The sequence below is a fragment of the Phyllobates terribilis genome, unplaced genomic scaffold (assembly GCF_046119375.1).
Source record: "Phyllobates terribilis strain yellow unplaced genomic scaffold, ASM4611937v1 Scaffold_7__3_contigs__length_470593459, whole genome shotgun sequence".
NCBI lineage: Eukaryota > Metazoa > Chordata > Amphibia > Anura > Dendrobatidae > Phyllobates > Phyllobates terribilis.
Window position 1 is genome coordinate 86,122,816 of NW_027362767.1, and position 13,463 is coordinate 86,136,278.

The 13,463-nt window shown below is 49.8% G+C and overlaps 1 pseudogene; it reads left to right on the forward strand.

Annotated features, from left to right (window-relative positions):
• Positions 1-13,463, forward strand: part of LOC141153786 (putative N-acetylated-alpha-linked acidic dipeptidase) — a 190,381-nt pseudogene that overhangs the window by 136,371 nt on the left and 40,547 nt on the right.

Genomic DNA, 13,463 nt, shown 5'->3' on the forward strand with positions numbered 1-13,463 from the left:
CAAAGATTAAAAGTAAAGCTCATTGTGCAAAACAGAAGCTGTACACAACTCTGTTGATGAAAAAAATTAAAATTTGTGAAAGTAATCTGAGCCAATAGTGGACCTGCCAGTTCTGATGTTCTGCTGCAGAGGTCAATTGAACTGTACTGAACTGGGTTGTTAGCACAGGTTTCACTACAGGATGTGTGGCCCTCATGTTAACAGTTTTGGTGATCCAAGGGGTAACTTTTCTCCTTGCGGAGAGTGACATGTTAAGCATGTCAAGGTGAGGAGACTTTTAAGCCGCAATGCTCCTCGGGGAAATATGCAAATAATCTCTTCAGAGAGGAATAGGACTAGAACTCTAGTGCCACCTATAGGAAGTAGCAATTCTAAAAGTCAATATCAACTCTCTAACAAGCCATGTCACATGACTTAGGATAAAAGCCAGAACCAGAATCTCAATTTGCAGACACTGTGTATCGGGGTACTGCCCCTCGTCAGTGTAAAGTGTGAGATCTGGTTTGGCTGGGTGAGAAGCGTCTGACCGGGATCCAAGGGGTAACGTTTCTCCTTGCGGAGAGTGACATGTTGTTAAGCATGCTAGAGAGTCGATATTGAGTTTTAGGATTGCTACTTCCTATAGGTGGCACTACAGTTTTAGTCCTCTTCCTCTCTAAAGAGACAATTCACATATTTCCCAGATGAGCATTGCAGCTTAAAAGTCTCCTCACCTTGACATGCTTAACATGTCACTCTCTGCAAGGAGAAATGTTACCCTTTGGATTCCGGTCAGATGCCTTTCACCCAGCCAAACCAGATCTCACACTTTGCACTGATGAGGGGCAGTACCCTGCAACACAGGCGTCTGCAAATTGAGATTCTGGTTCTGGCTTTTATCCTAAGTCATATGAAAAGGCTCGTTAGAGAGTCAATAATGACTTTTAGGATTGTTACTTGCTATAGGTGGCGCTAGAGTTCTAGTCATCTTCCTCTCTGAAGAGACAATTCGCAGTTTTGGTGACAAACAGGCACACCCCAGTAGCTTCTGCCAGTGCTCCTCCTGTTCCTCCTTGGACAAAGGAGCAGATACAGGTCCTGATTGATTGCCTTCTCTGGCCCTGTCTACCTCTCCTTGTGTCCTGGTATCTGTTCCATGCTATTGACACTGCTGCAAGGCACAGGAAACTTTCTTGTGATGGGGAATACAAATATACCATCCTGGAGGAGCTAAACTACCTGTGCAACCCGAAAGCGCTGCCGGTAGCGCTTCATGACAGAGACACTAGCAAAATGTAAAACTAGAGAAGAATCCGTCAGAAAGGATGAGGAGGAAGTTCTTGTTTGTGGTTACCACCTTCATAACCTATCCCTTTTTGAGGGTTGTCTTACTCAGTAGCAGACACAGTAAACAGAAGGCCCCTGTGTAAGAACAGTGTATGGGCCCTTTTAAGTTCAAAAGCTCATCATAATGCACAGGTCCACCTGTTTTGGAGTTGGTTGTGGCCCCATTACCTCTTGAGCCCCTGGATGCACCAATAATATTTCCGTCCCTGGTCAAAATTGTTGTCTCTCTAGCACACCTGTTGTCACTTACATTTCCACCAAAGCTGGTGTCATTGATTCACAATCGCTTGTGTTTGTCAACGAGACAAATTGATATCTCTGATGTTTACTTGACTTTGGGTTATACCGAATGTGCAAGTGTTCCATTAATTTCATTGAGCAGTGAATCCTACATTGAGCAGTGAATCCTAATGAGTTTTATAACCCTCAGCTAATGGACGCTGTGTGTAAATAATAAAGACCCCGTTAGAAAGAAAATGGCCTGAAATGACAAGCAGACAACACCCTATAATTTCTCCCAGGACATACCTTGGTTTTACAAGCAGTAGAATTTACAATCCACTATCTTTTGACAGCAACATTTAAAAGGATAAGTGGATTGTGACATATTTATCCGTGACATTTCAAACACCAATATCTGGAGTCATCTGGAAAGACAAATATTGTCATTTCATAATCATCAGAGAGCTATAAAAGAAGCATGACTCATGTGTCGCTCCCAGACAGATAATTCTTCCAATGCCAAAGATCTTCCTTATGCTGTGATTTCGAAGACGAAATAAAAAGGCCTTGATGTGGTTCCATTAAATTGTCTGGATTTGTAGAGAATCACAAACCTTGATATAGAGCTGAATTATTGTAGGTGCAGTATGAGACTTGAGTCACTTTTCTGAGGTTTAGGGCACACTTTAGGATTCTGAATACAGTAGTGATGCATCCAATAGGACCATGCACACTGTCATATAAAAACACAGTGGTATATAGAGAAGAATTGTACCGTGGTCTGTCAGGTGTCAAATGTTTTGCACTCTGCAGGAGGCTGTACATGATTATACTTCCCTACAAGAAATGCTTCTTCAGGAGAATAACTAATTGGGTATTTCATGGAGTATTACTCAATTTGAAACCCATAAAGAGGGGTACAGTATGGCCCCAACACATCTATGAGCACCATATTACGGCTTTGCATAACTCCTTCAACTGCCTTAGACCATCATGCATGTTTCGCATTGTGGCCTTTCAGTCCCCTAGACCACCAGGGATGTTATGAAATGTTTATAGATGTACAGTAACCTGCTGCCACAAAGATATCTAAGAAGAAGATTATTTCCATAGGAGACCCATGAAAATATCCTCTCCCAAGGAATGCAAGTTCCTATATTTATTAAAAAAGTTATCATAGGGGCAAGTGACGCGCCCCCAGGGCCGTGGGGTACTCGGTAGCCGGGCCGGTCAGTGCTGGGGGATGTCATGGTGGCAGTGACCCGGTCCGTGACCCAGGGCGGTCAATTAAAAGGAATAAAGTGAAAGGGGAATAAAGTTTTTAGAGATGTTCGTGATGCCACCTGTGGTATGCGGCTATATGGGGCCACCGCTGCGGTGCAGATCCACTGGAGCTGATGGTGACACAGCAGAGTTGGTTCAGCTCTCCACAGGAAGAGCTTAGCTCCAGGGAAGGATATAGGGATTTTATGGGGTAGATGTTGTTGTGCTGTGTAGTGCAGGGCTGGTGATGGCACAGCAATAATTCCAGGACACAGTGGGGTGCAGTCTTCAAGGTTTACTCACAGTTGTTCAAGACTCCAGGTTACCAGGGCCAGTGAGTAACCTCCCACGTCGTCCTGTGTTCACCAGGGAAGGGGTTCAGCAACTCTCAAGTCTCTCAGGAGTACTTAAACGGGACCCCGTTCTATTTTCCTTTCTCGGTCGTCTTCCCTGCGCCTCACAATCAGTGTCCCAAGCCGGTAGCCTCGGATCTTGTCGGGCGACGTGCAGTCCCCTGGACCCTCTGTGGCCACCTTTTCAGCGATGTAATTGTGGTGGTTGGCAGCTGCACCTTGCAAGTACAGTAGCCTCCGGTTATCTAGCTGAGCCTGATTATTCTCCACTAGTTTAGTGGCCAGTCCCCTCTTCGGCCTGATCCCTCCACGTCCGTGTAGATTTGGGCGCACGGGTGGCTTCTTGCACTCACTATGCCCCTGGGATCCCCTCTGTCTCTGGAGCCTTCCCTCTGCTCCCGTCCTCTCTCTCCTGGGCCTCTCCGACTAGGCCTGCTCTCCTCTCTCCTAAGCGGAGCTCCTTCTGAGCTCCCACTCCTATCCTCTGTACTGACCCGTACTGAACTCCTTCTAGATGGTTCCCCTTCTTCTTATACTCCTGACGGTGCTCTCCTGATCTACCTCCTCCACCCACACCCACTACATGGTCCCCCCCCTTCCAACCAGGGACAGGGCTGAGCAGTGGATTAGTGCATCTTGCCCCTCCTGCTGGTCTGGAATGGTGTAGTGTTGGATGTAGGTGGGTGGGTCCCGGGTAGTATTCCCTCCTTACCTGAGAGTGGGGTACCACACCTCTGGGTGAGATGCAGTACCTCTGTGGCGACTGAACCCGCAGGGGCGCCACACAAGCGAAACATAAAAAGTTATCATAGGGGCAGGCGAAACATTCTATATTCTGGGCAAGAGGTGTTACCTATATTAAATGTATATGTAGCGCCCCGAGGGTTCGGTCGCTACAGAGGTATTGCATCTCAAACCAGATGTGCGATATCTCACTTCCAGGTAAGGATGGAGTGTGGATCAGGACCCTGACACCTGCATGCATTACACCACATTTCCAGGGGGCAGGGCGACCGATATGCTCCAAGTGGAGCACGACAGTCCCTGTCCCTGGCTGGAGTGGGGGGAGGGAACACCGAGGAAGGGGGACCCTGTAGTGCATAGGAGGGAGAGGGCGGTTCCTGGGTGCACCGAGAAGGAGGTATAAAAGGTGGGCACCATCTTAGTTCTGTGTGCAGTCAGAGAGAAGTGACAGAGTAAGGGCCTCTGCATGGGGCTCTGCTCCGGAGGCGGGCCTAGCCTGTGAGGCCCAGCCAGCACTAAGGGAGAAGAAGTTCAGTCAGTAAGAGGAGAGGACAGGGAGCAGAGGCTCAGACTGAGCTCTGCTCCGCAGGCAGGCCTGGGAGAGGCCGGGGCCTGGAGGAAGGAGAAGGAAGGAAGAGGAGCGGAGGAGGCTCCAGGAACAAGGAACGAAGGGACCCCAGGGGTGTGGACCGGCGAGTCGCCACCGCACGCCCGAATCTACCTGCGAAGAAGGGTCAGGCCAAAGCGGGAGACCGGTTCCCGAAACTAGTGGAGGAGGGGAACTACCCTCAGCTACAAACCGGAGGCTGTGACATTTTACGTGGCGCAGCCCCTCGCTACACCCGCTAGGAAGGCACCATATAGGGTCAGGGAAACTGGCGCCAAGGTTTACCAGAGAAGGCCCGAGGCAGCCGGACAGAAGCGAGGTCACTGGCGGGGTATGACAGGCCAGAGAAAGGACACATAAAGGGGTCCTGTGAAACGCTCCAAAGTTATCTGGGAGTAGGCCGAGCCCCTCACCTGATGAGCACAGTGCGACGAGGGACGTTATGACCAGGTGTAGTAAAGTGGATAAAGAACTGTGAGTAAATACCCTGGAATGCATTACAGGACTCTGTGTCGTTACTGCTGCTCCCGCGCACCATAACCCCCCCCCAACATCCGCACTCGCTGCCCTGAGGCTATACTCCTCCCGTGGGGCGTTATACTACCCTCTGCTGCACCCACAACACCAGCCTCAGTGGTCTGCCCTGCAGCGGCGGTTCACTCTGACCGCAATCCACGGGTGGCGTAGTCGGACATTCAGCATATAGACTGCCATTTGGTTTGACCGCCCTGGGCATGGACCGGATCGCCGCCACGGAGACTACAACCCCCAGCATCCACAAGAGGTCCAGTTCCGGGTATCCCCACACACACACGGCCCAGGGGGCGCGTCATATACAAGCAAAGAATCTATGAGCAGGGTAAGGATAAGTTCACACGAGCATAAAAATAAAATCATCCGATCATTTAGAATAAAAGGACGATTTGCCATTCTTATGCAATCCATATGACTGCCATTTTTTTTATACATCAGCAGTTATTAAAATTTACAAGATTAAATAAAAAATTTATATTAAAGAATTGTCATGTATCCGTAAAAATTGGATGCTACGCGGATGATCATATTTTTGTTGTGCACCCATAGACTTGAATTAGCGAGTCTACAGTGAAATATGGAGAAGACTAGGGCATGCTGTGACTTTTTTCATGCGGATTCTTGAAAAAATAATTGGTAATCTTTACAGCCCCATTGAATAACGTTGGTCCGAATGCTGTCAGTTTTTTCACGGACAGCAGTTGTCCCAATAATACGGTTGTGTTAATGTAGCTCAAAAGTGACAACACTTAAGACGGCTTTCATGGGATTTTCATCTCTTCTCTACAGCAGATTGGCGGTTTTATAGTGCATTTCTTGCTCTGGAAGACCTGTCCTTGTCCAGAATTACACAGAAAGCTCATCGTTTTATGGGAACACTATGTAATACTTCATTTTCCCTATCTTGGTTCTACAGGGGAACTGAACAGTCACTCCACAGGTTCCCTACAGATTAAAGTAGGACACTGGGGTGAGTCGAAGACTAGGACACTATCATCATCCTATAGTCAAGTGACCCTTCTAATGCCTCCTTAACACGTCCGTGTTTCCTGTGTATTGTGTCCGTTTTTTTTCAAGGATACAGCACGTACCCATTATAACTTATGGTGCTATGCACATATCTGTGTATTTTACTCGGACCATGCGTCCATTCGAAACACACGAAGACCTGTCCATTGTTTCCAGTGGCATGGATGATAATGGCCAATACAAGTCTATGGGTCTGTGAAAAACACGTTTTATGGTAATTATGGGATGTTCTGTTAAAAAAAGCGTTAGTCAATCCAATAAAATTTCCCCAACTCCTGGTCATAAGTCATTTATTCCATCACATGCCATTCATGTAAATGAGCCTTCAATGCTATTGACAGCTGATAAGACTCAGACCATGACTTCTTCCGCTTGCACAAATATTTTGCTTTTGTGACTTTATGTCTTATTTTACTATAATTTTATGCTACGTACATTGTCTAGTAGTGCCTGCCTGGACAGTTGTAGATTGTATTGTGTTACCGACTGTGGATGGTAAGGAAACATTGGTCAGCATTTTATCAGCAACTTCATATCGCATAGTATTGTGCTTTATATGACTATATGGGTATTTCAGGTAGGCTCTAGAAGGCATATTTTGGGGTCATGTTGGACAGGACTTTTCTAGCCCTATATAGCCGTATTTTGCAGAACATAAGACGCACCCCAAAATTTGGGGGTGGAAAATAGGAACATTTCTTTTTAAATAAAAGGGAATATAAGACGCACCACCGTTTTAACGTTAGCTTGCCTGGGGGGCGGCTATGGTGGAGCAGGGTCACAGGAGGCAGGGTTGCTACTTCAGGAGGCTGGCGGTGGCAGGAGCAGGGCAATGCTGTGGTGCCTGGAATCCCAGATATCGACGCCGATAAGCGGAGTCCATTTTCCCAATTATATCCCTGAGGATATCCCTGGGCTTTGGGAAAATGGCCGCCAGAGGCGACGCATGCATGGATAGAGATCTCTGGAAACGAAATCTCGTCTCCTGAGATCTCATCTCCCGAGATCTCATTCTGAGCATGCTCTGCCTCTGGCAGCCATTTTCCCGAAGCCCATCGCAATGATATCATTGGGAAAATGGACTCCGCTCACTGGCACCAACATCTGGGATCCCAGGCACCGCAGCACCGCCCCACTCCTGCCATCGCCATCGACCTCCTGAAGCCGCGACCCTGCCTCCTGTGACCCTGCTTCACCGCAGCCGCCCCCCAGGTAAGCTCTATTCGGATTTTAAGACGCACCCTCATTTTCCTCCCAAATTTGGAGGAAAAAAATGTCTTATAATCCAAAAAATACGGTACATGTTGCCTAAAATGGCACAAAACCCAATATTAATCCAAAGAATTGCATTTGATTACCTAGGTAGAAAACCCTAATCCGTGTGAGAGACGAGCAGGACGCAAGACTGTGTATGACACATGGTTAAAGAATCAGCCATCATCATATGATCCAAACATCCCACGGTACGCCTCATGATAGCTGTTTTTTCTAAGCATATCAAAAAGAGAGCCAGGAAAAAAGAATAAAAAAATGTGATCATTAAAAATTTTTTGCATGCTTCTTATAGTCAGGCATTACAAATGATTGTATAGATGTGGGATTGTAGGTGGACTGAAGGTGACACACAGGACATTAAAAGGACTCTGTCAGCAGGTTTTTGCTATGTAATCTGAGTGCAGCATGATGTAGGGGCAGAGACCCTGATTCCAGTGATGTGTCACTTACTGGCCTGATTGCTGCAGTTTTGATAAAATCTCAGTTTTCTCTGCTGCAGATCTAGCGGTTCTCAAAAGCTGAGCCCTGTATAACCCAGCTCACACTACTGTGTACACTATACATTGACAGCAAGCTGTCAATCAGTGGTGGGGCGAGGATACACAGATTAGCTGGACTGCCTGGCATGTGACACCTAGTCCAGTGAAAATCTCCTGCTGATAAAACACTGATTGTATTGAATTTACAGCAAGCTGCAGAGAAAGTAACACATCCTTGGAATTATGCTCCCTGTATCTAAATTTTGCTGCTCTCAGACCTGAATCCTCTTCTCACTACCCTAATGCCCAAATAGTCATTTCACCTATAGATTATTACAAATTGTTTAACTTTTGTGGTGGTTTTACAGTGTGGGGGCCTTGGGATCAGGAAGCGATTACACACCATTCCTGCAAACTCTTGGAGTAACTGCAATTGATATGTCATACACATATGACCAGGTACTGTACCAAGACATACAAAGTAAAGTTATATATGTCACGCAACGTCAAGGAAAAAATACAAATAGAAAAATAAATAGCATTTAACTTTATTTATCTTTGTATGAAAAGGGCATTTTAAAACCTGATGCTGTTTTATGTTTAGGCTATGTGCCCACGTTGCATTTATGCAGCAGAAAATTTCTGCTGCATAAATGCAAGTCCTCTCCCGGAAAAACGCATGCGGAATTCCGCACGCGCTTATCACGCATTTTTCGCACGTTTATCACGCGTTTTCCACATGCGGAATTGCCTTGCGTTTTTTATGCATTGGACAAAGGCAATTCCGCTTGCGGAAACGCAAAATTAAATGACATGCTGCGGATTTTTGAGCGCGGCATAAACGCTGCGGAAAAATCCGCAGCATGTGCATAGAACTTGCGGAATCCCATTGGGGACCATGGGGTGCGGATATACATGCGTTTTTCAAGCGTTTACGCTGCGGAAATTCCGCAGCATATACGCTTGAAAAATGCTACGTGGGCACTCAGCCTTATCCCTTTCTTTTTAATAATTTCTGATTTTATGTATCAAAACATAATAAAAATGAAAATTTAGTCATGAAAAGTCTTAAAATGCAACCACAGATGACACCACATCACATGGCAAATTACACAGCGTCAGTCTTTACCTAACCCAAGGTCAAAATGCATAAAGTGTGTGAAAAATTAAGTACCCCCTTACTACTTCCAAAAAAATTAAGAGGGGAAGAAGAAGGTGCTGCTAATCAAATAATCAAATGCACTTAATTAATTCATAATCAACAAGCGTGACCACTTCTATAAAAGCAGAAGATTTGGTAGTTTGCTGGTAGTTTCAGGCTTGTGCTAACACAATGAAAGGAGGAAAGCCATCAGCAATGATCTAGAGAAGAAATTGCTGCTGCCCATCAATCTATAAAGGGTTATAAAGTCCATTTCCAAACAATTTAGAGTGAGAAAAATTATTCACAGGTGGAAAATATTCAAAACGGTTGACAATCTTCCCAGGTGTGAACATTCCAGCAAATTCACCCCAAGGTCAGACAGTGCAATGCTCAAAGAAAATGCAAAAAATAAAAACCTATGTGACGCGCCCCCTGGGCCATGTTCAAGAGACACCCGGAGCCGGATCTGGATAGGGGTAGTAGTCCTTGTGGCGGTGACCCGGTCCGTGCCCAGGGTGGTCAAACTAAGTGTGTGGCAGTCTTTGTAGATGTTGTTTGAGTGCCGACTACGCCACCCGTTGATTGCGGCTAGGAGGCCGCCGCTGCAGAGCAGACCGCTGAGGCCGGTGGTAGGTTTGTGCAGCAAGGATGGTATAACCCCCAACGGGAGGGGTATGGCCTCAGGGCAGATGTGGAAGTTGGTGGTTGTGATGGTGCAGCAAGGAAGCTCAGAGACAGGTGATGCAGTTTCAGGGTTTTTACTCACAGGTGTTGCTCCGGTCACTCCGGCCTTGAGTGACCACCCGAGCCGTGCTGCGTCCACCAGGTGTGGGACTCGGCCAACTCCCAGGCAATCCAGAGCGTGGTCCTGAGCTCCCTTCTCTCTCTCTCTCTGCTGGCCGTTCCCACCAGGGATCCACCTTTGTCCGGCTCCCTCGGGCCTCTTGGTGGTAAAACCTTCTCTGGCTTTCCTGACCCTATTCGTGGTGTGCCTTCCTCGTGGATGTGGTGAGGGTCGTGGCAAAACTTAACCACGACCTCCGGTTCCTGGCTAAGGATCATTAGCCTCTGCCAGTTAGGGTTCCGGTACCCGTTTCTGCCAACCCTTCACCCTTTTGGTTTACTTCTGGGATCTTAGGGTTCCCTCTTGTCTTGTGTCTCTGGGCCTTTCTTCCTCCTTCTCTCCACTACAGGCCTGGCCCTGGAGCTGGGCCCAGCCGGAGCCACAGCTCCCTGTCAGCCCTCCTGGCTGAGCTCCTCTGCTCTGCTCCTCCTCAGTCTGACTGACCCTGTCCTAAGATGGTGCCCACCATATATACTCCCTCTATGTGTGAGCCCAGGTGACTAGCACCCAATGGGCTCCTACCTCTATGCCCAGAGTCCCTCCCCTATCTGCCCCTACACTACTGGGATGTTCCTCCCCCCCTCCCACTCCAGCCAGGGACAGACGCTGTCGTACCTGCACATCTAACTGGTGGGAGTACCGTAGTTCTGTCCCCCGGAAATGGGATGAGTGTAGTGCATGCAGCTGTCTGAGCTCAGTCCCACACTCCATCCTTACCCGGGAGTGGAATACCACACCTCTGGAGTGAGGTGCAATACCCCTGTAGCAGCCGAGTCCTCAGGGTGCTATATTCCCCCCTGGTAAATCACAGCACGTCCTCGGGCTGTAAAAGAATAAAAACATACCAAAACATACAAACTTTTTAAAACATACACTAACATATAAAACATTATAAACACATATAATATGACAGGTAACTTCTCATATATTATTTTAGCAATATAACTTTTGATATAAAACTTTTCATATAAAATGTTCTTAAGCTTCTGGCCACTGTGCAAATTGTGACCAGGTAAAGGGCCACAGTCACTAGAAGAAAACAGCAGTTTTCCCATAAAACTGGTAGGGGGCGCCTTGGGAAGCGCAACTATGTACAGGTTATGGCCGCTCTCAGTCCTCGGCCAGGTAGAGGGAAAGAACGACCGCTCTCAGTCCTCGGTCAGTGGGGATAAGGGATGGCTGCTCACAGTCCTCAGCCTGTGGGGAAAAGGGATGGCTGCTCACAGTCCTCAGCCTGTGGGGAAAAGGGGCACACAGGTAACAGTTCACACTAGTCCCAACGGGGACCACACTTCACTTAGCAGCAATTCACATAACAGTTCTTGTAACAGTTCTCATACCCCGACGGGTAACTTTATACAGTTCTCTTTACCGTTCAGTGGTAACGATGCCCTCCTGCTCCTTCCTGAAGGTAATTTTCAGACCCGTCCGGGTCCTCTTGTTCTCCTCCATACCGCAGCTCTTCTTCCGTCAATCGGTGCACATGAAGGGCGTATGGTCCTTTGGCACACTGATGCCGGGTGAAGGTGACCTCGTCACCCAGGTAAAGGTCACGACCACGGTGTCCCTCCGGCAGATGAGACTCGACATCCCTGCGGGTGACAAAGACGTCGCCGGGGGTTCTGTGATCCCTGATAAAGCCCCAACCGTGCTCCAGTTGGAACTTGATGACAGTCCCGGTGGCGCGGGGACCGTGGGCCGCACGGCGGTCTCGCCGGGTCCGGCTTTTCTGCTCCGCGCTCTGGACCTGCAGCCGCTCCTCGCGGATCCGCCTCTCTCGCCGTTCCCTCTGAAAGACCTCCAGCTGCTGACGGCAGCACTCCGCACGCTGGGCTGCGGCCGCCCGGGTCTCTTGGGTGAACCCCATGAGGTTTTCGCCGGTGGGGTCCCATTCGAACTGCGCCTCCTCCAACGGGAGTGGGGTTATCTTGGCGGGCGCCGGAGCCGGGATCAGGGGCTCACATAGGGGTCTTTCCTTCCGGAGTCGGAGATTGAGGTACTCCGGTGGCCACTCAAAGGGCTGCCCATCCGGGCAAGTATGTTGCGTGAACAGGTCTTCACCCAAGGGTAGCACAGTGGCGGTTGAGGGCGCGGTGGTGGTAGCGGCGCCCGGATGCACCAGGCCTTGCGACCAGGCCGGTGGCACCCTAAAGGTGAAGGGCACTGTGGAGACGGCGGCGCCCGGGGGTACTCGGCCTTGCGACCAGGCCGGTGGCGTTTCCTGCTTGGCCGCGCTCAGGGTCAAGGCGTGTGACGTCACAGGGGGCGTGGCCGCGGCTCCTGCCGCTTGAGGCCTAGTTTGGAGCAGTGGCGGTGTAGCAACAGGAACGATCAGTGGGTCTTCGGGCTCTGCGACGGGGAGCTGGGGCAGGCTTACGGCTTCTGGGCTCGGGGTGATGACGTCCCCTTTACCTGCTTCCATCTCTTCAGCTCCTTCCACGGCGTCGTCTCCGGCCTTCGTCCCTCCTGCACCATCCTCAGAGGCAGGCGTGCTCCTCGTTGCGGGTGGCGTCCTATGCTGGCGGGTTCCAGCCTGCAGGGCCATTTCTCTGCTCCACTCGGCCAGTACTTCTTGCTGCACTCGGGCCATCTTCCGAGCCAAGCCCTCCAGCGCGGTCTGTGCATGCTCCCGATCTTTGGGGAGCTGTGCCAGGATCTCCACCAGGCCTTCTGGGGTGGCGGCCTGCAGCAGGCTCCTGACCATCGGGTCGGTGCTGCCTGACTCTCCCTCCATCTCCGGGTGCGTTCTCTCCAGACTCCTCCAGGCTGCACCCATCCTCTCTCTTTTGTTCTTGATCCGCCCATACTGAGGGCGGTCCTGGGGCAACTTGGTGATTGTCAGTTCCAGGGGCAGCCCTCTCACGCTGATGGACATTTCTACCATTGCAGTCTCTGCTGGTGGGGGCGGTTTCCGCTTTTGGCGCCATTCCTGGACCTGGCCCACGATGGGAGGTGGCCTCTTGCCACCCTCTGGCACGCCCATAATGGCGTCCGCTCTGCCAGGGCGGGAAATCGTCTCAGATGGCGGGAATTGTCTCTTTATGGCGGGAAACTCCGTGGATGGCGGGAAAAGGCTGCAGATGGCGGGCAAACGGCGGGAAACGACCCGAGATGGCGTCCGATGGCGGGGACCCTCCGGAATTGGCGGGAGACTCCTTTTTACGGTAAATGTGAACTTTTCTTCAGGCACGCAGTACCCGGTGGTTGCGGGCACGAAATCCTGCCGACTACGCCAAAGTTGACGCGCCCCCTGGGCCATGTTCAAGAGACACCCGGAGCCGGATCTGGATAGGGGTAGTAGTCCTTGTGGCGGTGACCCGGTCCGTGCCCAGGGTGGTCAAACTAAGTGTGTGGCAGTCTTTGTAGATGTTGTTTGAGTGCCGACTACGCCACCCGTTGATTGCGGCTAGGAGGCCGCCGCTGCAGAGCAGACCGCTGAGGCCGGTGGTAGGTTTGTGCAGCAAGGATGGTATAACCCCCAACGGGAGGGGTATGGCCTCAGGGCAGATGTGGAAGTTGGTGGTTGTGATGGTGCAGCAAGGAAGCTCAGAGACAGGTGATGCAGTTTCAGGGTTTTTACTCACAGGTGTTGCTCCGGTCACTCCGGCCTTGAGTGACCACCCGAGCCGTGCTGCGTCCACCA